General features: G+C 39.2%; 1 protein-coding gene and 1 long non-coding RNA gene across 2 annotated transcripts in view; both read right to left on the reverse strand.

The window, feature by feature from the left end:
• Positions 1-23,279, reverse strand: part of USH2A (usherin) — a 774,017-nt gene that overhangs the window by 398,465 nt on the left and 352,273 nt on the right. The gene's annotated exons all lie outside the window — the stretch shown is intronic.
• Positions 281-22,077, reverse strand: LOC113628512 (uncharacterized). Its single transcript, XR_003436128.1, has 3 exons — positions 22,004-22,077; positions 7,723-7,727; positions 281-292 (listed from the first exon to the last, which is right to left on the reverse strand). It is a non-coding gene; the product is annotated as an uncharacterized LOC113628512 (long non-coding RNA).

Here is a 23,279-nt window from a genome sequence, read left to right on the forward strand (position 1 = left end):
CAAATGTAATGCCCTTCACTTCTGCTTCATTTATTCAACAGGCAGCATAGTTATACCCACTACTTGATCATCTTTGGAACTATCTCCAAGATTCTTAACCTAAAATATGCCCTCTCTGACCACAGATTGTTAAATTCCCGCCTCTTCCACTGGTCATATCCCTACAATCACTCCTTTGCCACCACATCATGTACAGCCTCTTAGTATCTTCTTATTTCCAGAGTATTCGAATATTTGCATTTTCCTTGCTATGACCTTTGATCACCCATTTGAAAGCCACTCTCTGGGGTCCCTAGAGGTTTCCACCTCCCCAGTCCTCTTCTGTATCTGCTTTCCCAATTCCTAGCTCTGGATAAATCTCATCATCTTTTTTCTCTAACACTTCTCATGTCTCTGCGATGTGACTGAGAGGCACTGCTGAAAGAAGCTACTATAATTCTAGGTTTTCCAATTTGAAATGGATCCTTGTCACTCCTCAGCAGTAGCTGTCTTGTTGCCTTGTTTCTCCCTTCATTGCATTGACCTTTTATTTTTCTCCTTTCATGGTTTGGCCAATTCTCTGGAGGAACCAGTGGGGTCTAAAATTGGAGGCCTCAGGGATAACTTCCTCCTCTGAGCCTCTGTCATGCTTGGTATCTGTACCACAGGAGCCGAGATCAATATGGTTGCCATCCTAACCTGTGTCTTTTTTTCTTCTGCTCTTCTCTACCCCTGACCCTCATTTAAATTTTCCTCAATCAAATTATACCTTCAGGGGCTTCCCTGGTGGCGCAGTGGTTGAGAGTCCGCCTGCCGATGCAGGGGACACGGGTTCGTGCCCCGGTCCGGGAAGATCCCACATGCCGCGGAGCGGCTGGGCCCGTGAGCCATGGCCGCTGAGCCTGCGCGTCCGGAGCCTGTGCTCCGCAACGGGAGAGACCACAACAGTGAGAGGCCCGCGTACCGCAAAAAAAAAAAAAAAAACCTTCAGAATTTATCTACAAAATAGGAACTCCTTTATAAAACAGAATGTGTCTGCTCAGGAAGCAGAAAGAGAACCCTCCCGGACAGAGAGGAACAGAGAGGGTTCGAGGTTCAGATATAATGTTTGGGAGAAACAAGAAGTGCATAGACCCTCCTCTTCTCCACCTCGGGTTCCCCATATTAATGGAATAAAGATAGAAGGAAGGAGAAATAAATGTGCAGGCTCTTGGGAAGAGGGGCTCTGATCCCTGTTTCCAAGATAGAGTTCCAGGGTGGAGAGAGACCCCAGCCAAAGTAAAGACCTTGGTGTCTGCAGGCAGGTGGTGCCAAGAAAACACTGCAGACTTCAACTTCCCAGGTATGACACAGAAGCACTGAAGATATGTACTAGACCCGAGCGGGTAGTATCAACAGTGATCCCTTTGCATAGAGGAGGAATGCACCATGTATGGTCACACTCTAAATGCCAAGAAACTATGGAAGACCCTGGAAGGTTTCACACCATAACGGGAGGGGAGGGGACCCCCTGCGAGTGACTGTGGTTCATTTGCTACTAACTGTATGGGAGTAAGTCAGATATTAAGTTGAGCTATAGAAATAAATATGTAGATATTCACAGAAATAGAGCTATATAGGTAGATGTCTTATCAACTGAGATTTATAAAGCTTCCACGCTCAACTGGTACTTCATTTATGCCTATGACGACCATACAGCTAAGATTTTCAAACCTAGGCAGAATTAACATGTTCTCCATTTTTCTAAGATATATTAATTCTCACACACAAAATAATTTGTTAGGTCATATATCTGCTTTGGGAAATATGATTGCTATGTCTTTGCTACAATAGGAACTGAGACTTTTATTTTTTATTTTTTTTATTTTTTTTTTAGCTGTACGCGGGCCTCTGTGTTGTGGCCTCTCCCATCGTGGAGCACAGGCTCCAGACGCACAGGCTCAGCGGCCATGGCTCACGGGCCCAGCCGCTCCGCAGCACGTGGGATCTTCCCGGACCGGGGTACGAACCCGTGTCCCCTGCATCGGCAGGCGGACTCTCAACCACTGCACCACCAGGGAAGCCCGGGGCTTTTATTTTGATTCTGAAAAGTTAAAATATATCAACTCAATAGTACAAAGAGAGCCAGTCTGATTAAACAGCTTTTTTGACTTTCCAGTCATTTTTATGCTTGTCCTGTCTCCACCCCAAAGTAGATTATTCTCAATGTATTTCCATAAGAAGATGAAGTGTCACTAGTGTAATTTGTATGATGAGGGATGACAAAAATGAAGGAGCTAGAACCTACCATGATACATGGTAGAAGAAGCTGCCCAGGTGACCTGGTTGGGAAATCCTTGGTGAAGTGGGAGGAGATGGTAAGGATGAGGGAAGAAAAAATTAGAGAAAGAAAAAAGGAGACAGCATCAGGTGGGGGAAAAGAGTAGCTGTGTGAAAAAGGAACAAATAGAATGGGGGATTTTTAAAAAAAGAATCAACTAAAAAAGTGAAAAAGTTCCAGGGGAAGCAGACTAAGGCATTCTTTGGGAGTGAAGCCATAGACAAAACCGCCAATTTAAAATTTAAAGCAAAGAGGAATATAATGATAATTCTCTCCTCCCTGCGTGACTGCAGCTGATTTGGTAACATGTCTGTAGAGATGTGAGTAGGTCCTTCAAGGGCAACGTAATGGATCAATGGATTCAAACAATTGCAGGTATGTACACAAATCTGAGTCAGTAAATGGAGGGTGGGGGAACCCTAAAAACATAAGGCCACTGTTTGTCAGAGCCCCTTAGCAACAACATCTTGTTTCCCATTTGCTTGACTGCATCATTTGCATAAGATCAAACACAGGGAGTTGTGGACAGGGAAAAACAGATCACTCTACTATGCATTAGAAATGGATCCACAGGCATTACCCTGAGACGTGTTACAAGGAAATGCATCCTGGTGCATGGAAACCTCGCCGATTACTGTCAAGCAAACTATAATTTACAAGACTGGCCATGAATTATATGCTGTTTTACCATTGATTTCGTGCTGTTGTTCGGAGAATTTCATTGATCTCAATTTACACAATGAACCAATAAATAGGCAATGATTTTAACTCCTGGTGTAAAGTGAGGAATTTCCATCTTCTCCTTGGTTTCTCCCATCAGAAAATTAAAAAGCAGTTTTTGCTTCTTTATCATCTGATGCGTGTTCTCTGGTTCTTTTTCTGAGAACTTCCTAGTGTTATTTCACAGAGGAAAAATACAACTTTTCCCTGATTTTTCTCTCTTCTTTCTGTGCATCCTGCCCACAGATCATCACCTGGATGTTGAAAAATGTGGGAACCATCTAGGTAGTTACTGACCACCTCTCCTTCTGTCATTTGGTATTCCAACTTGAAAACCAGCGCTAGGGCGTCGTTCAGTGAGAGCACATCTTAGGCAGCAAGACCTAAAAGGTGCTGTTTTCCACAGATGCCTGCAAAGCAGTGAGCTATGCCAGAGCGCACGTGGTGTATTGGGGTGCGTGCATCTCTGCCAGTGTATAGACCCTGCTCCACTCCTGCTTCTTTTGATTCCAGAAAAATCAGATTCTGACCTTCTAATTAATAAAAAGCAGAGGCTTTCTTTAGCCTGAACATCATTGCTCTTCTGCTCCTCATAGAAACCTTAACTTGAAACATGCTTCTCTTTGGCCGGGTGAGCAATTAACCACGATCAACATCCGGTGCTGTGCTTTCAAACTAATTCGCAGAGCTGGAATCATTTCGCCCCGGTAATGACTCAGACATAGACCACACCCAAACTACATTATTAAGCTCTACACATTTTCTGTATGTGCTTCCAATATTTCCCACTTCATCAGAGAAATGCACGTCCCTCCCTTTCATAAAACCCTATTCAAAGATTATATTATTCATGGAACAGCTCCTGATTCTCAGCAGGTGCTTTCTTTACACTCTATTTGCCCTTTTAACAAATCTCTGTTGTGAGCATCTTTATCTCAGTCATAGGTATTCACAGTGGCGGGGGTGTGGGGGGTGTGGGGGGAGTGTGGGGGTGGGGGGTGGGATTACACTCTATTGGAGAACGAGGCTGCATCCCCTTATGACTCCTAATACTTTGGACATTCCTGATGGTTGAAGAGTGAAAACTTCATCGCAATAAGACAACTGGAAATGAACAGAGGAAGACCTGGGCTCTCCCACCACATGCCATCAGGATAGCAGCAGGTGGCATGTGGTGGAGGAGCCCAGCCTGCTGGGAGTTGTCAGGCACTAGTTTGTCTATGATAATGAGGGATGATGCATCCTCATTTTCCTCTTTCTCTCTAGCTGGTTAGAACAAAAGGCTTCCATGCAAAACTCCTTAGGTTGACAGATCTGAGTCTCTCTACTACTCAGTTTGTAACAGATTACAGTATATTTAGCCCAACGTTGTTTTTCTTTTTCTTGTTTTTTTTTGTTTTTTTTTTTTTGCGGTACGCGGGCCTCTCACTGTGTGGCCTCTCCCATTGCGGAGCACAGGCTCCGGACGCACAGTCTCAGCGGCCATGGCTCACGGGCCCAGCTGCTCTGCGGCATGTGGGATCCTCCCGGACTGGGGCACGAACCCGCGTCCCCTGCATTGGCAGGCGGACTCTCAACCACTGAGCCACCAGGGAAGCCCCTTGGTTACTTTTATAAAAATATAACCTAGAGCAGAATCACCTCCCTGCTCCACACTAACATCCCACCCACTCCTCTACTTTGACTCTGGAGAGTGAGAGACAGAATTAGGAAGTCAGTATCTGGCTTTCAATTTTCATAAATGCTTTTAACTCACAAACCAAAGAGAGAGACTTGAGATAAGATTCCAGGAATATTATTTGAAAAAGGTTAGACATATAACATCTAAATATTTCTTGCAACACTGGGGAATTTCCCCCCAGATTTAGGTGGAAATTTGCTACTCTCATATTCTTTAGTAATGTGTGTGGATTAGTTTTTGGGAAGCAGAGATCATCTATTCGAGGTGAGGGCAATGAACAAGGGAAATATGAGTATTAGAACTAATGAGACTTATTTGTATATTCAGATTAATGAGATCTGTGAAATTTTGAGATAAATCTATCTATAGCCATCTATTTATCAAAAAGGAGATAGCATTTAAATTGGTTTTCAAGCAGTGGGGACAGAGGGAGAAGACATCCTGGATGGGAAGAGTTGGCAAACGGCGTTGTTGTAGAATAATTCAGCACAAGCTTGGTGAGAAATGTTTAGCTTAGGTCAACAAAGTTCAGTTTAGCTCAGGTGCAGGACACACGAAAGAAGTAAAGGAAATCATGCTAGAAAGACAGGTTGGGGCCAGATTGGAAAGACCGTTGGATTCCAGGTTGGTAACTTTGCAGTGATGATGCAATGGACCCAAATATAATGGAACTGGGGGTTAGGAAATCTTTATCTAGTTCTTAGTTAAAGAACTAAGAACTGCCATTAGTCTGCATGAACTTGGGCAAAACACTTGCCCTCACTGGCTCTTGGTTTCTTCATCTGTAAAAAGAGAAGTTTGTGTTCAATGCTCTCAGAGGTTAAACTCTCTACTGAATGTCTATTTTTCTAAGAAAACTGACGTTCAGAAAATTGTGATAAAAGTTTTTCCTTCTTGGATATTTGCTGTAATAGGTACAGAGGCTTGGAGATGATCACCTGTTTAATTCATCATAAAATGCTCTTGCAATTTCATTTGGAAAGAAATACTAAGCAAATTGTCCTGCATATAAGAAGAGAATGGGTAACATGAGCACAATGGATTCCCAGAACGTAAATTGTAATGTTAGGGTGCAAATACCTTATTAAAATTATGTTTCAACATCAACTTGTGAAAATACAATGCATCAAAAGCAACCACTGCATTTTTAGAAGCTGATGAAGTCTTCAATGAAGTCTAGTCTTCACAGCTAAAAGTAGTTTGGCCCATTATAAGAACTGTCTATAAGAACTGTCTAAATGTCCTTTGGCCCATTTTACTGAACTGTCTATCCTTGAATCACTTCCATACAATGACAGGTTTTTCTCTTTTAAAACAGTAATTTTCAAAGAACAGTCTTTTGACATTCCTTCAGAAAAACACTTAAGTTGCAAGTGCTCACATTATGACAGCGTCTAACTTTTTCCCTAAATTAATTGATATTTTACTGATGATTTCTTAAAAGTTGTATATCTGTGATGATTAGTTTTATGTGTCAACTTGGGTAGGTTATGTTGTCCACTTGATTAGTCAAAGACTAGTCTAGATGTCGCTGTGAAGGTATTTTTTAAGTGGGATTAGCATTTATAATCAGCTGACTTTAAGCAAAGCAGATTACCCTCCATAATGTGGGTGGGCTTCATCCAATAATTCAAAGGCCTTAAGAGCAAAGACTGAGTGTTCCCAAATGAGAAGGAATTCTGCCTCTAAACTGCATCATAAAAATTCTGCCTGAGGTTCCGGCCTGCTGGATTTTAAACTCAAGATGGCAACATGAACCCTTCCTTGGGTCTCCCACCTGCTGATCTGCCCTACAGATTTCAAACTTGCCCACAATCACCTGAGCCAATTCCTTAAAATAAAAATGTATCCTCCTCTCTCTCTCCACCCCTGCTCCCTCCCTCTCCCTCCCTCCTTCCCTCCTTCCCTCATTCATTTTCTCTCTTTTTCTCACCCTAATACAAGGAGGGCCTCAAATGGAGTATAAGATACATTTAGATTTCTCTGGATACATCTGACCAAGCGGGTAGCCAGGACTCCATGAGAACATTCCCAGCACTAGAGGCGGGTTTGGCAGTCACGGAAAGAGGGAGCAAATATGTGTGGACTATGGATTCAGATATCTCAGAGAATTCAGAACAGCTCATGTGATGGCCCCACAGAAGTCTGTCTGTATTGAAAACTGGGAAACACTCTGAAGAATTTACCATTAAAGAAGAGGCTGGGCATGCTTTGGTTCTCAGAAGAGAGAGATCATGTTAAGAAGAGCCTTGTGTTTGTTTGCTCAGATGTCTTCCAGGTTAGAGTAAAAGCAAAAAGACCTGTTTTGCTAAACTTTTTAAGATACTGGAATGCATGCAGTATTCCTTTAGGACTCAAGAAAGAGTACTGCAAGGAAGCAAGCCATTCTTTTACCACCACTTTGATACCAGGAGGATGGAGAACATCAGCAAAGTACAGTAGTAGAGGGGTACAGGATCCAGCCGGACAGCCCTACCTGGAAGAGCAATTCTAGGGCCCACCTGGCCTGGGGTAATTTAAGGTGGTCCCTGATGGGAAACCACCCTCCCTGACATAGCAGTGGGAGAGACTCAGGTGCCTGGTAGAAGAGCAGTGGAAGAGTAGCAGTGTTCCTGATGCCTGGATATGGGCATACGGGGTATCTAGATCAGGGCCATGGAAACGTCTAATGGAGTTACTATGGCACTCGACCAACTGGTGTCAGGCTTGATCCTAAGTGCATGTGAGAAAATCCATATGGCTCCACAAAAACGCATGCGGATTACTTTGCAGGAGGCAGAGATCATCTACCAGAGGCGAGCGCAATGAAAAAATGAAACATGAGTCTTAGAACTAATGAGAATTATTTGTATATTCAGGTTAATGAGATCTGTGAAAATCTGAGCTAAATCTATCTATCTACCTACGTATACATCCATCCAGCCAATCATCCATTAACCTATATCCACTTCAGAGTATACTCAACGGGTGCTCACTGTGTCAAACCTTGTGCTTTGGAAATCTGTATGTTTCTTAGATGGACAATGTCTTTAGAGCATGCATTCAGGAGAGGAAAGTGAAAAATGGTACAGTTTACAGGTGATAAAAGACAGGAGAAATGGATCCCTTTCCTTCTTTTATATAACCCCCAAACAACCTTCTCCCCTTTTCCTCTCAAAGACTGTTCAAAACAAATGAAAAACCAAACCAACCAACCAACCAAACAAACAAACAAACAAAACAGATTAAGACATGGTTACTGACCTTGAGGAGAGAAAATAACAAAACCTTATTTGGGTAATAAGATAGATAGACAGACAGACAGATACAACTTAACCATAGTTTATAAAAGTTAGAAAATATGATATAATGATACAGATACAAGGCAATATATCTGAACCCAGGATGGCCTGGCTATACCTAACATAGCAAAAACATACATTAGTATTACATTTACATGTTAATCATTTAAAGCAATACCTGACATAGAATAGTATTTATTTGATAATTAGAAACAATGTTAATAAACATGATTATGTCCTTATTTATATAATTTGCATTTTCCTAGTTTTTTTCATTGAACTAGTTATTTACATTTTGGGGGTAATTGTATGTATTCACATATTAAAAAATTAAACTAGTACACTGCAAAAGAGTACAACATGAAAAGCGAAATCTCCCTCACATTTCCAATTCATGGTACTTAAAATTTTAAACACTGGGATAAGAGACTTTGGAACAAACCAAAATTGTTATGGTGGATTTCACAGATAAAGCTGGTATTAACTGTACCTGAGTTTGGTTAATAATCATCTGATCAATTTCTTTTTTTTTTTTTTCTTTGGTATAGTTACTATTGTGTAAAGCTAAAACCCATTACAAAAGCAGGGAGGCAAAACTTGAAATACTATTGGATGCATTATGGTGCAAGGAAACAAAAAATAGAGAGAAAAGAAATCAGCAAAGACTTGGGTTTGAGTTTACAGTCTTGATTTGTATAAATATGAGTGAATCACTGAAGTCTTGGCTTTATAGTATATTTTTGTAACATCTCTACCTACAATTATTTTAAAGATAAAATAAGACAAATAGCCACAAAAGCATTTTATAAAGGACAATGCATTACACAGGTAAGACCAAACAATTTTAAACCATCAACAACAGCAGAGGCTAACAGATTCTTTTAACTTAAATGCACTTCCACTAACTAACTAATGCTCATATATACTGCAAATAATGTACTTTAAAAATGTTTATCCTGTAGTTATCTAAAGGTCAGATAAAAATTTTCAGCTAAATCTAAAACATATAGTCAATTTTTGGGAAAGAAATTATATTTATATGACAATATACACCTTCAGAAATAGCTTTTGTGTCATTCATTTCTTTATTCATTCCGTAAGTTTTTGTCGTGCATCACCTGCTATGTGCATCTACTGTGTGTTTTATATGCTGATAAACAGCAGGTAAGATGTGTACAAGATATTTTCAAATATCTCTTCTGAACTACACATTGCTTTGGGTTATGTTTTTCAAACCTCAAAGATGCTGTTTTTTCTGGTGTAGATATTCATTTTATACCCATGATTCCAAACCACTTTTTTATTGCTTCAATAAATTACAATACAAAACGGTAAGTGATTTGAGAAGAATATTTGTGCAAAATTATAAATGATAGTGTCTGTCTTGCGATGAAGACAGATACTTATAAGAGGAACTAATTTAGGGAAGAACTAAAATTCCACTGATTAGCAACAAATTACAATGAGGATATTAGCACCAAAACACTTATAGACACAAAATTGAAGATAATGTATTAGCATTAATATTTTACTATTAGTTCCCAAATGCTCACATTTTCAGGCTCTTAATTTTTCATATTACACAGTAAATCACATATAAAAATTAATTATGAGAGTATTGATAAAATGCAAATCCAGGTATTTGTTTACTCATGCTACTATACCCATCAGACAAAGGGAAAAAATAAATTACTATGTACCTGTTTAATTTTTCTTAGAGCCATCTCCTCCTTGTCTCTTTATTTTGGTGAACAGCTTCACTACCACTGAAATTATAATGAACTTTTCTTAGACTTTTCGTGATAGTAATTTTACAAGATTTCTATTTCCTTAATTACGCTCTGAAATGTTCCTTAAATATCTTGATTTACGTTTGGTTAATGTTAGTATCTATGAGCTAATTTTATTTTCAGCACATCTTTTAAAATAGTCTAGCTCTTTACAAGGACAGATCAGAATACTGTTGTCATTAAAACGAAATAATGGAAAAAATAAGAAAGCCAAAGTTCAATTTTTATAAAGTGTTTTTTCAGAGGAAGAATTTGATAGATGCTGAATTTGTGGAATGTCTACTCAAAAGTTTGTGGTAGTTCAGTTTACACTAGAAGTATGTAGTTTTATGAAAAACATTGATTTATATTTTAAAAACCAAGCTTAACTTTATAGCAGTGATTCGGCTGCAAGGGAACTCTCTTAAAATTATCTATGTAGTCTTTTCAACACCCCGAGTTCCAACCTAATAGAATTTATGGCAAGCATCCTCTTGATTTTTGTGTAATAGAGCTACACAAGTGGCAGAAAGTGACTTTCTAATCTCCCCACATGAAATAGATATCCAAATATTTGCATATTTGGTAGTATATCCCTAGGAGTTGCTAGACTTGTACTCATTTCCACAGTAGGGTGGAGAAAAAGTAGAGAGGGCAGTACAAGGATATCAACTTTGCAAAACAGTCTTTAAAAGTTGGGATATATGAGACAAACTTCCCTAAACTATTGGAATTATTTTTGGGCAATTTTTTTTTCTACGGTTCTAGGTTTGAATGCAACTGGGAAGTACAGTAAACACAGGGTGGGATTTTTAGTCGAGCAAGCAGGATGCCTTTGTTTAAGTCATAGGTCATTTACTAACACTCATATGAAGTTTCACACTCATAGTAAAACAACAATTTTATGTTTAAAATATATATATCAGTCTTTTGTTGTGATTACATGGAATTGAATTGCATAACTACTTCAAAGGTTTAAAAGGATGGATTTTTACATCCTTTAATATAAGCAAATGAGTCATATTTATAGCCATGGGATGGCACCTCTCAGGGGTTTTGCACAAATTGTGTGCTTATGGGCTTTGCATAGTCTGTGTAGTTGTGTGATACAGTGAAAGAAGCAGCAAATATTTACCCAATGGATGTCAGGCACTGGGGTCATGTGTCACTTCTCTGATACCAATCAACTTGTCTGGCTGTCAGTTTCAGATAAATTAGTCTGTCTCTGAATATCCCTCTGAATATCAGTCTGGTATCCTGACACATTGTCTGCATAATCATATCTAGTTTTCATATAAATGAAAAAATTGATTTCTTTACCCTGAAAACAATGTTTATTGTTCATTTACTATATGTTGATAGCCTCCCATGTCTTCAGGGTAGAACATGAAAGATAGAATTCCTGCCCTCAAAGCACTCACAATCTAGTGAGGAAGACAACTAAGTCAACCAATAACTCCAGTAGAGTAGGCGAAATGGTATGAGAGACGGGAACCCAGAGAGGAAAACTGTGAGCTACATGTCTATACGTGCCAGGTCAGTCCTTAGTCAAACGCTATTATATTGTCTGGGTCTTTTGCATAAATGGATGAACGAATGAATAAATGAATGAAAGAACCACAAATCAACAGCCTTGAAAATATTTTGTTCTAATATTCTTTAGGTTTTACTTCCCGAAAAAAAGGAAGGAAGGAAGGAAGGGAGGGAGGGAAGGAGGGAGGGAGGAAGGAATAGATATTTGTCTGTTTAATTTTAACTACCTTGGTGCGCAGTTGTAATACAATCATTGCAAAGTATACGTACTGTTATGGGCTGAATGATATCCCTCCAAAATTCATACATTGTCTCCCTAACCTCAGTAGCTCAGAATGTGAATACATTTGGATACAGGGTCTTTAAAGAGGTGATTACATTAAAATGAAGCTGTTAGTGTGGGTCCTAATCCAATTTGACCAGTGTTTTCATAAGAAGAGGAATGTTGGACACAAAGACACCAGGGATATATGTGTAGAGAGAAAAGACATGTGAGGACATAGCCAGAAGGTGGCCATCTGCAAGCCAAGAAGAGAGGCCTCAGGAGAAACCAAACCTGCTGACACCTTGATCTTGGACTTCTAGCCTCCAGCATTGTGAGAAAATAAATTCCTGTTATTTAAGCCACCCAGTCTGATATTTTGTCATGGCAGCTCTAGCAAACTACCATTTCTGTGAGTGGGTTAAAAGGATATATTATTCTTTCTTGACCATAGTTAACTGAAGCAGGAATGACATGAGGTCATGCAGCAGGACAGTCATAAAAATCCCAGTTTACATCGCGTAACTTTTCATTACTGACTTTGAAGAAATGGCCCCTCTCTTATCAATACTACACTCTGCAGACCTATATTTTCTACATTTATCTCCTCAATTTATGAGTCCCCAAAATTAGACAGTTCCCATTTAACATAAGTAGGCTTGCTTTAAACTTTAAAAACTAAAGCTAACATCTGATGACACATTTTAATTGACATGCTGTCTTTAAGAATACATTGATAATGTGATAAAGATATGGATGTTGTATTAATATTTTGACACCACTGAATATTATTAATAATGTAATAGAATTTCCCATCATTCTCTTACTTTAAACTTAGCTAGCTGAGATTTGTGAGTTGGGAGTCAGAAAGTTACAGCACCAAAATTTTAGTCCTAGCTTTGTCATTAACTAGCTTTATGATTCCAGGCAAATCAATTCAGTTTTCAGAATCTCTATTTTCTCATCTGCCAAATGGGAATAAAACTTTAACCTTTATACATCATTAGGTAATTGAAAAGGCTCATAGAAAGTGGTACATACAAAAATATTTTGAAAATATAAACTATCAAGAAAAATATCAGGAAAAATTTATCTGTTCTTGGGATGAGGAAAATCTATCTAGTTTTCTTATCTAAGGAAGAAACTATGAAGGAAGGTATTTCTAGATTTTACTACAAGTTCAAGCAAAAATGACTTCATTGAAAAACCACCATAAATGAGGTAAAAAAAATATGAATGATAAAAATAGAAAAAAAAAGAATTATAGTGCCATGAAAATGGTAAGCACACTTAATGTATGTTAAAAATATTTACAAAATACGAAGAAGAATCTTTAACTTTAAACAACGCACAAAACATTTGAGGAATTAATTGTAAGAAATTAGAAATGCATACATACAAAATGTTACATAAAAGGATGTTGAAATTGCAGTGTTGTTTACAATAGAGAAAAATTAGAAATAATCCAAATATTGTAATGATTTACTTAAATACATTGTGAAATATGTAAAAATACTGTGCAGTCATTGAAGGCATAATTTAGAAAAGAATTTAGTAATTTGGTATTATGATCACTATGTATTATAGTGGTAAAAGACTATAAAACAGTCTGACCCAAAGATATGTGTATATATGTGCATTAAAAAAACAAGATTAGAAAAGAGCAAATATATAAGTCAAAATGTAATTAGTCATTGTCTCTGGTAGGTGAAATTGTGGGCAAATTTTCTTTTACATTTTTTTCCAAATTTTTTTTAGTATTTATAAGTTACCATTTTTTAATTATTTTATTTTTATATTATACTTAATTTTGAATGTTATCCATTTATATATATGCATGATACAAAATCTAAAAGATGGAAAAGAGCTTATATCAAAATTGTCTCCCTCTACTCTTGTTTCCCAATTATCCACTTCCTTCCAGGAGCTTAGCAATTACTATACATCTACATGTACCTCCAGAGGTAGTCTAAATATATAATCAAATATACAAATGTTTGTATAGATATGCTTTTCTGCGTGAGTACTTCACATTATACTTCGAAGAAACTACCCTATTGGTAAAGATCTGCTCTTTCCATTAAATGACCATACAATATAACAGTGTACATATTATTATTAGCCATAACTTGTTTAACTAGTCTTCTATTGATGTTCATTAGCCTTTTCATGTATATTACATTGTGTTGCATTATGTTATGTTATATTACATTATATTATATTAGTATGTATGTTTGCATGTGGCTAGAAAAATCCGTAACTTTGGAACAATGTTAAGTGTAATAAAATGTAAAAGTCTTCAAGATGTTTTGGAGACTACCTATTACTATGTTTTGATTACTTCTATTAGTGTTATATAGCCACTAGGTTTAAACTAGCTAACTGAAACCAAAGTTAAGGCAATGTATAACTCAGAACTTAAAGGTTCTGTGAAGTTTACCACTCTGTCTTCAGCAGTTCTTTTAGTGCCAGAAAAAAATAGGTGACATTTTAAAGTATATACATTGAATATACACAAATGAATGGAGATAGGGCATCTAAGCTTTTTAGACTTGAGCTAAAAAACTGATAACACAGGTGTGATGCTCTGTTAATGGTACTAGGAGGGCTCTGAGATGTCCTATGCAGATGATAAAAATCAAGAAACGAATGGCCTTCCTTCAATACAAAATTGATAGAAAAATATTCTAAAAATTCACTTCTTATTTTGGAAAAAAAATCCATGCACTGACGGATTTGAGGGTCTCAAAAATGGGAGGAAATAGATCGACAAAATAGAGATTCAATTTTAAGAAAATAGACAGGACTTCACTGTTGGCGCAGTGATTAGGAATCCACCTGCCAATGCATGAGACACTGGTTCGAGCCCTGGTCTGGGAAGATCCCACATGCCAGGGAGCAACTAAGTCCCTGTGCCACAATTACTGAGCCTGAGCTCTAGAGCTCACGAGCCACAACTACTGAGCCTGCATGCCACAACTTCTGAAGCCCGTGCACCTAGAGCCCATGCTCTGCAACAAGAGAAGCCACCACAATGAGAAGCCCCTGCACCGCAACGAAGAGTAGCTCCTGTTCACTGCAACTAGAGAAAGCCCGTACACAGCAACAAAGACCCAATGCAGCCATAAATAAATAAAGAAACAAAAAAACAAAAAAATAAATAAAAATTAAAAAAAAAGAAAATAGAATTTCAGGGAAATTCTCAAAAGGAAGAACACAGGAAGACAGCAGAGCTGAATGATTTCCAAGGAGACAGACGTATTACTAACTGCATTCACACCAAAATTACTGGCAGTAAGATTCTAATATTTGTAAGTACAACAAATATTGGAGCCAAATTTTAGAATTATTAAGAGTCAACGTTTGGGGTAGTGCTCAAGCTCATAATGATTTCCCCTGTGACTGCATTTTTTTTTTTTTTTTTTTTTTGCGGTATGTGGGCCTCTCACTGTTGTGGCCTCTCCCGCTGCAGAGCACAGGCTCCGGACGCGCAGGCTCAGCGGCCATGGCTCACGGGCCCAGCCGTTCCGCGGCACGTGGGATCTTCCCAGACCAGGGCACGAACCCGTGTCCCCTGCATCGGCAGGTGGACTCTCAACCACTGTGCCACCAGGGAAGCCCTATGGCTGTATTGTTCTTTCTTCTCTTCTTCTAGTACCCATAGCCTGCCTCTTTGGTCCCAAAGTTGGACATAGGATCCAAGATGGAACAACCAGCATCCTTCCTCAGTATTTTTCAATCTGGTCAGGGAATTTCTCCAGGCATCATGGTATGAGCTCAGAGCTGCTGCTGACTATGTTCTCTAGTCCATGGAGAAAGCCCACAGTTACAAAAGGGAAAGAATCCCATTCCAGAAAGAAACAAAACTGAAATAGTTGGACTTCTATCATTTGCAATGGAAAGATTCAGGACTCAGGACTCAAGTATATACTTACTTTGTAAAACCAAGAATGAATAATAATCACTGTTTTTGAAACAGTCACACATTTGCTGTGGATAAAATCAAATATATTGTAAAAGGCATTTCTTTTCCAATTTAAGATAGCTATCAAGCACTTAGGAGAATGAATAAAAGCATTTTCTTTCCAGTTGCATCACTGAGTCATTTACTAAGAGAAGTAACATTAAGCTTTCCCGGGCATTAATTTTTTGTATCTGTGATACAAAGATACTATTTTGAAAATAATTTATAAAAATATTAAGGGAATTTTATCCTTTAGGGAACTGAAGCATTCATATAGACAGTGAAAAATATTGACAATATGAGGCAATATGAGGAAAGAGTACTTTGAATTTAATTTCTGCCTCTTTTTTCTTAATATGTATTCAATACAACTAAATTCCCCTAATATCCCCGATGTCTGTGTACTGGGTACTTCTTTATAGCATTTACAGCTTTAGAGCTTTTAATCCCTCCTGGTCTCTATTTTTAGAGAAAGGACACCCTAATAATCTGAGAATGTAGTGTCTGTTAATAGAGGTATTCTCCCAGTTTGTTGAATTTTCTAAATCGGATAGAAAGACAAAGACTCTAAAGCTTATCCAGATGTGGTTTTATAATGATGTCACTAGGCTTTATTCCATAATCAGGCCCCTAAAAATATACAGTTTTAGCCTTTGTATCAGCAACAAGGTTAATGGAAATATGCACCAAGGGTGAATACTTTAGCAGATTCTGTCATCAGGAAATAAACACCATTTAAAAGGATTTAAAATAAGTAGATTTTATTTTACACTGACTAATGCACAGAAATATAATACAATAGAGCTGTTAACAAATAAACTTAATGCTTTTCTCTTCTCCTCATCCTTTTGCCATCTGTATTGTTAAGACCAATTAGCTTTTTGCATCTAAAGTTCTAAATTACTAGTTCCTTCACCTACTGAACGGAGACAATGGTTGCATAGGTTCAGCTGTGACTATTTCAGAGTAAAGTCATATTTCAATCATTTACTTTCTAAAATGGGTTAGCTCATCCCATATCATTACTTCAATGGCTACAGCACCTCTGATGATCTGACTGCCACCTTGCCTCTCACTACTCTTGATCACTTACCCAGGGTGCTCAGTCATATTAAACTGTGGGCTAACTTAATTTTCATGAGATGCACATTCACAGCTCTGTGTCACTGACTATTCCACTATGGTTCCTAGGTTTGCCTGTCCTTCAGCTCTGAAACGCTACTCTAAAGCCTGCAAAAATTCACCTCCTCCATGCTACTTTATCTTCCTGATGAATTACCTCTTTCTTTGTTCTCACACCTGTTACAGAAAATACCACAGAGTGAACAGCTTCATGTTTAGTTGAGTATGTTTCCATCAAAGCAATTGAACTGGGAATGTTTTGAGGGAAAGATGAAAATATCCTAATCACATATGTAACATCCAACCTCCAGTGTAGCAACTTGTACACGGTAGATGCTCAGCTAATATTTCCTGAATTAAAATGAATATGTACTGTAGAGACATGCCTGCAAGGGATGTTTGGTATTAAGAGTCCTTATGATTTAACAATACTTGTACTATTTCTACAACTAAAAGCACGTGTTCATCGATCATTTACTATTTCCACAAAAGAGTGGTGAGCATTAACCATTTTTTGCATGTATTATCACACGTAATTCTCACACTAAGTCTCTGAAGTAGGTACTGTTATTTCTATTTCACCAGGAAAGTAAGGCTCAGCAAAGTCACACCTGAATGACTAGGCCTCTGAACTTTGCTGTAGGAATTCTAAGGATGACTCTCATTGACTCTCACACTTGTACGAATTCCTCTCCCTTGAGTGTGGGTGGAAGCTGTGAATGTGGGGAGATACCACTCCCATGATTACCTCACCTTATATGGAAAAAAGAGATGATCCTGGTGTGCCCAATCTCATTATGAGCCCCTTTTAAAATCAGAGTTTCCTCCAAATGCTAATAGTGGAAGCCAGAGAGATTCAAAGCATGAAAGGGATTTTATGCAAGAGGTGATCTACATTACTGAGATGAAGGCAGCCAGGTGAGTGCGGCCTCTAGAAGTTAAAAGCAGCCCCAGGCTGACAGCCAACAAGGAAACAGCAACATCAGCCCTACCACTGCAAGGAACTGAATTCTGTCAACAACCTGAATGAGCCTGGAAGCAAATTCTTCCCCAGAGCCTCCAAAAGAGAGCCCAAGCTGCCCAACTCCTTGATCTTGGCCTTGTGAGACCCTAGTTAGAAACCCAGCTAAACCCACCCAAACTTCCTACTTACAGAACCATGAGCCAGCAAATGAGTTTTGTCTTAGGCTGTCTACTGAACGTCCCTGTCAGTTAGGTGCTCCTGTGAGACTGAGTTATGGCCATTAGAATGTGGGCAGAAGTGAAATATGTCACTCCCAGGTCTGGCCCACAAAAATCTCCAACTTATTACCCTTCATTCTCTTTTCTCACCTACTACAGCAATGGAGAGAACTCCAGAGTGTCCTTGGGATTCGTGTTAAAGATGGCAGAACCTTCATCTGCCTGTGTCCTCGAATGTGTAGAGCGAGGAAGCTCTAGCAACGAAACTCTTTGGCTGGTGGGTGAACAAGAAATAAATTTCTATTGTGTTTCTGCTATTAGAAACTAACGTGTGTGTGTGTGTGTGTGTGTGTGTGTGTGTGTGTGTGTGTGTTTACATCATCTAGGGTTATTCTAACTAATAGAGAGAAGGTTTTATCTGATCTAAGAACTCAAGGAGAATGATCCAGACATATAAAGACCTGGAAAAAGAGAACTCCAGTCAGAGTAAGCAGCCAATTCAAAGGTCTGGAAAAATAAGAAGGCTTGCTGTATTTAAACAAACAAATGTAAACAGAAAGAAAACCGATGTAGCACTACAGAAATAAATGGTAGTGGGAGAATGATCTGAAATAAGGCTAAGAAAGTAGATGAGAGCCAGATAAGTGTTGTAAGCCAAGAGAAAGACTTTGGATTTTATTTTAAGATTGGATGTGAACCTGCAGTATAGCACAGAGACCTCAGCTCTGTGCTCTGTGACCACCTAGATGGGTGGGATGGGGGGGAGGTCTGAGAGGGAAGGAATATAGGTATACATATAGCTGATTCACGTCACTGTACAGCAGAAACTAACACAATGTTGTAAAGCAATTATACTCCAATAAAAAAATAATTAAAAAAAAAAGATTGGATGTGAGAGATGAAAGGAGTCCGATTCAATCCAGGTTTTTATTTCTGGCAAAAGGGTGAGGAGCATTATTGTTAGTAACACTGATACTAATAGTGTTTATGTTCTCAGTAGTGTTTCTGAGATAGGAAGCTCAGGCAAAGGAATGCATTTTATGGGAGGTGGTAGATACAGTGAATTCAGTTTTAGGGAGTTGGAGTAAAATGCCTGGAGCAGGAGGGTCCAATATGTGGATAGAAAAAATGTCCATGGCTTCGGAAGAGTGTCTGAATTGGAGATGAGGACTGAGTCGTCACAGAGACATTGTGCAGAGTATTCCAAGAAGAGCCCTGAGATAAACCAACATTTGTGGGTGGAAGGAAAAGAAGAGGCTAACAACCAGAGCTTGAGCAATAAGAGGGAAATTGAGATGGCAGGTGTCACAGACACCAGGAGAAAAATGTTCTGGGATGGAAAAATGATCAACAATCTGTCCAAGTGTCATGAACTGTATGGCCTTTACGTTGGCCCTGAATTGGCTCTACAAGAATTTTGATAGCCCAGCAAGAATGGTTTCAATTGTGTGGTGAAGTCATTGTTGAGTCAATGGAGGGGGAGGGGGTTGAGCTTTGTCCCCCCAAAGATATGTTCAAGTCCTAACCCCTGCACCTGTGAATGTGACCTTGTTTGGAAGTAAGGTCTTTGCAGATGTGATCAAGTTAAGAGGAAGTCATACTGGATTAGGGTGGGCTCTAAATCCAACATGGCTGGTGTCCTTATAGGATAAGAAAAATCTGGACACAGGGAGGGCCCCATGGAATGAGAGAGGTGGATACTGGAGTGAGACAGTGGTAAGCCACGGAATGTCACGGATTAGCCACTGAATATCACCAATTAGCCACAGAATGCCACCAGTTGTAATGACCACCAAAAGCTGGTGTAGGCTAGGAAGAAGCCTTCCTTAGAGTTCTCAAAGGGAGCAGAGCCCTGCTGACACCTTGATTTAGGACTTCTAGCCTCCAGGCTATGAGAGAATAAATTTCTGTTGTTTTAGGCATCTGATTTATGGTATTTTGTAATGGTAGCTCTAAGAAATATACAGGAGGTTAGGAGGCAAAGCAAGTGAGCCAGTGGAGGTAGGGAATGTGACTGTGAAGGTGAGAAAGGCAAGGCTGGGACCATAAGTGGGAGATGAAACTCAAAGTCTGTTTTTCCCATGTTTTTTTTCCCTCCACATGTAAGAGTGTTTGAGCCTATCAAATGCGGATGGAAGGAGTTAGTACAGGAAGAGATAGAAAGATACAGGAAAAGTAAGGCTGAAAGAGAGGTCCTTACAAAGGTAGGAGAAGATGATCTAGAGGGGGAATTAGTCCTCGACAGGGGAATGAACACTCCTTTGTTTCCTAAGAGAAGGAGGGAAACACTGGTTCTAATGTAGGAAGTGTTCCATGACAGCAAACTGAGGAACCCCATCCAAGAGCTTCAATTTGAGGTGAAAAGCCATCATCTGCTGACATTCAGGGAGATCAGAGCTTGAAGAACTGTGGACAATGACTGAAGAACTGGCACTGGTAAATGTGAGACTAGGGAAATAAAGAAAGGTAGAGAGAAAGTATTTAGAAGCCAATTGGAGAACACTAGCTATCAGAATGGCACCCATCTGTATGCTTATCCAATTCTCTTTGGTAGAGCTCAGGAAGCCCCAGTGTGGGTGTCAAAAACACAGACAAATATATTGATCTAGTTTTGGTGGGTTTTCACTTGAATATATTGTAATAATAATGGGGCAAGAAAGTTGAGAGAATTGAAAAGAAAACAATTCAAGCTCTATACTCTGGAGCTACCTCAGAAGGCAAAGAAAGACAGGGTCTAATAAAGCAAAGAGATGGAGGGGTTAAGAAACTGAGTTTCAAAGAAGAACCACAGATATGTTCAGTGTGAGTAAATGAGTGAAAGAGCTGGAAAATGGGTGTTTGTAGTTGAATAGTGGAATATGTGGATTTAATGTGTTAGACGTGGAGCATTTCTAAGTGATGGCAACATCCAGAGTACCAAAATGAGAGCAATTAACTTAAGTGCAATCAAGTTTCCTATAGATGAGAAGGTAAAGGATCTGAGAGGCTGAGTTGCCAAAGGATTGTTCCCATGACAGTTGAAACAACACAGGTTGCTGGCAGATTTGGGGTGGAGAAAGAAGAAAGGGGAAAATCTAAGTGCTCAAGTCTTTACTGAATCAGGGAACAAGGGTAAGATGTTAGTAAAGATGATCAAAACAAAGAAAACTTCTACAGCCAAAGAGCATGGGTCTCATGGATCAATGAGTATTAAAGAAAGGTAGAAAAGCCGGGATGATGTTTGGTAGGAGAAGCAGAGGATGCCGACCCTGTCCCCTTGATTTCTGCATTACATGGGACATCAAAGACTGATTCACACCTACTTAAAATGGCTGAAGAAGAAATTGCTAGCTTTAGGGGAGGGTCAGTTTTCATTTATTTCAAGAAGATATAATAAATATAACATGAAGAGTATGAAGCCTTCTCTAACCATTTCCCACTGAAATATAATCTCCATGAGGGCAGGGCCTTTGCATCTTTTGTTATCTATTGTATCTTCAATGCTTAGAAAAGTATTGAGTGTCTACATAGTGTCTACAGAGTAATATTCACAATAATATTCAATAATATTCAACTAATGAATATTATTATGAGTATTACTCAATAATATTGAGTAAATAAATGACGATTCCAGATAAAAGTGATTATCTCCTTTCTAAATAATTTTTATTACTGTAATGGGATATATCAGTTTTTAAAATGATTTTGAACAGATGCCTTATATTTTCGAATATTTTTTAGATATTTGAGGAAAGTTTTATAATGCTATCACAGCATCAAATAAATAGAACAGAATTACAGGATGAATTGTGTACTGTCAAAATTCATGTTGAAATCCTAGCCCCCAGTACTTGAGAACATGACCTTATTTGGAAATAGGGTCAGACTGTCATACTGAGTGAAGTAAGTCAGACAGAGGAAGAGAAATATCATATGATATCCCGCTTATATGAGGAATCTAAAAAAAGATATAAATGAACTTATTTACAAAACAGAAACAGACTCACAGACTTTGAGAACAAACTTATGATTACCAGGGGGCAAAGAGGGATAGTTAGGGAGTTTGGGATTGACACGTACACACTGCTATATTTAAAATGGATAAACAGGAGATTGGTTCAAGACGGCAGAGTAGAAAGATGTGCGTTCACTCCCTCTTGAGAGAGCACTGGAATCACAACTAACTGTTGAACAATCATCAACAGGAAGACACTGGAACTCACCAGAAAAGATACCCCACATCCAAAGACAAAGGAGAAGTCGCAATGAGATGGTGGGAGGGGCAGAGTCACAATAATTATACCACAGAAGTCCACCCACTGGAATGAAGCTTCTGAGCTCCACGTCAGGCTTCCCAACCTGGGGGTCCGGCAACAGGAGGAGGAATTCCCAGAGAATCAGACTGTGAAGGCTAGCTGGGATTTGACTGCACGACTTCGACAGGACTGGGAGAAACGGAGACTCCACTCTTGGAGGGCACACACAAAGTAGTGTGCACATGAGGACTCAGGGGGAAGGAGCAGTAACCCCAGAGGAGACTGAACCAGACCTACCTGCTAGTGTCGGAGAGTCTCCTGCAGAGGCGGGGGGCAGCTTTGGCTCACCATGGGGACAAGAACACTGGCAGCAGAAGTCCTGGGAAGTACTCCTTGGCATGAGCCCTCCCAGAGTCCACCATTAGCCCCAACAAAGAGCCTGTAGGCTCCAGTGCTGGGTCGCCTCAAGCCAAACAACCAACAGGGAGGGAACTCAGCCCCACCCATTATCAGACAAGTGGATTAAAGATTTACTGAGCTCTTCCCACCAGAGCAACATCCAGCTCTACCCACCACCAGTCCTTCCCACCAGGATGCTTGCACAAGTGTCTTAGATAGCTCATCCACCAGAGGGCAGACAGCAGAAGAATGCAGAACTACAGTCCTGCAGCCTGTGGAAAGAAAACCACATTCACAGAAAGAAAGACAAAATGAAATGACAGAGGACTATGTAGCAGATGAAGGAACAAGATAAAATCCCAGAAAAGCAACTAAATGAAGTAGACAGGCAACCTTCTAGAAAAAGAATTCAGAATAATGATAGTGAAGATGATCCAGGACCTTGGAAAAAGAATGGAGGCAAAGATTGAGAAGATGAAAGACACGTTTAACAAAGACCTAGAAGAATTAAAGAACACATAAACATAGATGAACAATACAATAACTGAAATGAAAAATACACTAGAAGGAATCCAAAGCAGAGTAACTGAGGCAGAAGGAAAGATAAGTGACCTGGAAGACAGAATGGTGGAATTCATTGCCATGGAACAGAATAAAGAAAAAAGAATGAAAAGAAATGAAGACAGCCTAAGAGACCTCTGGGACAACATTAAACACACCAACGTTCACATTATACGAGTCCCAGAAGGAGAAGAGAGAGAGAAAGAACCCAAGAAAATATGTGAAGAGATTATAGTCGAAAACTTCCCTAACATGGGAAAGGAAATAGCCA

Source organism: Aethalodelphis obliquidens, unplaced genomic scaffold, assembly GCF_003676395.1.
Source record: "Aethalodelphis obliquidens isolate GAN/ISIS:26980383/991018 unplaced genomic scaffold, ASM367639v1 scaffold24, whole genome shotgun sequence".
NCBI classification, from domain to species: domain Eukaryota; kingdom Metazoa; phylum Chordata; class Mammalia; order Artiodactyla; family Delphinidae; genus Aethalodelphis; species Aethalodelphis obliquidens.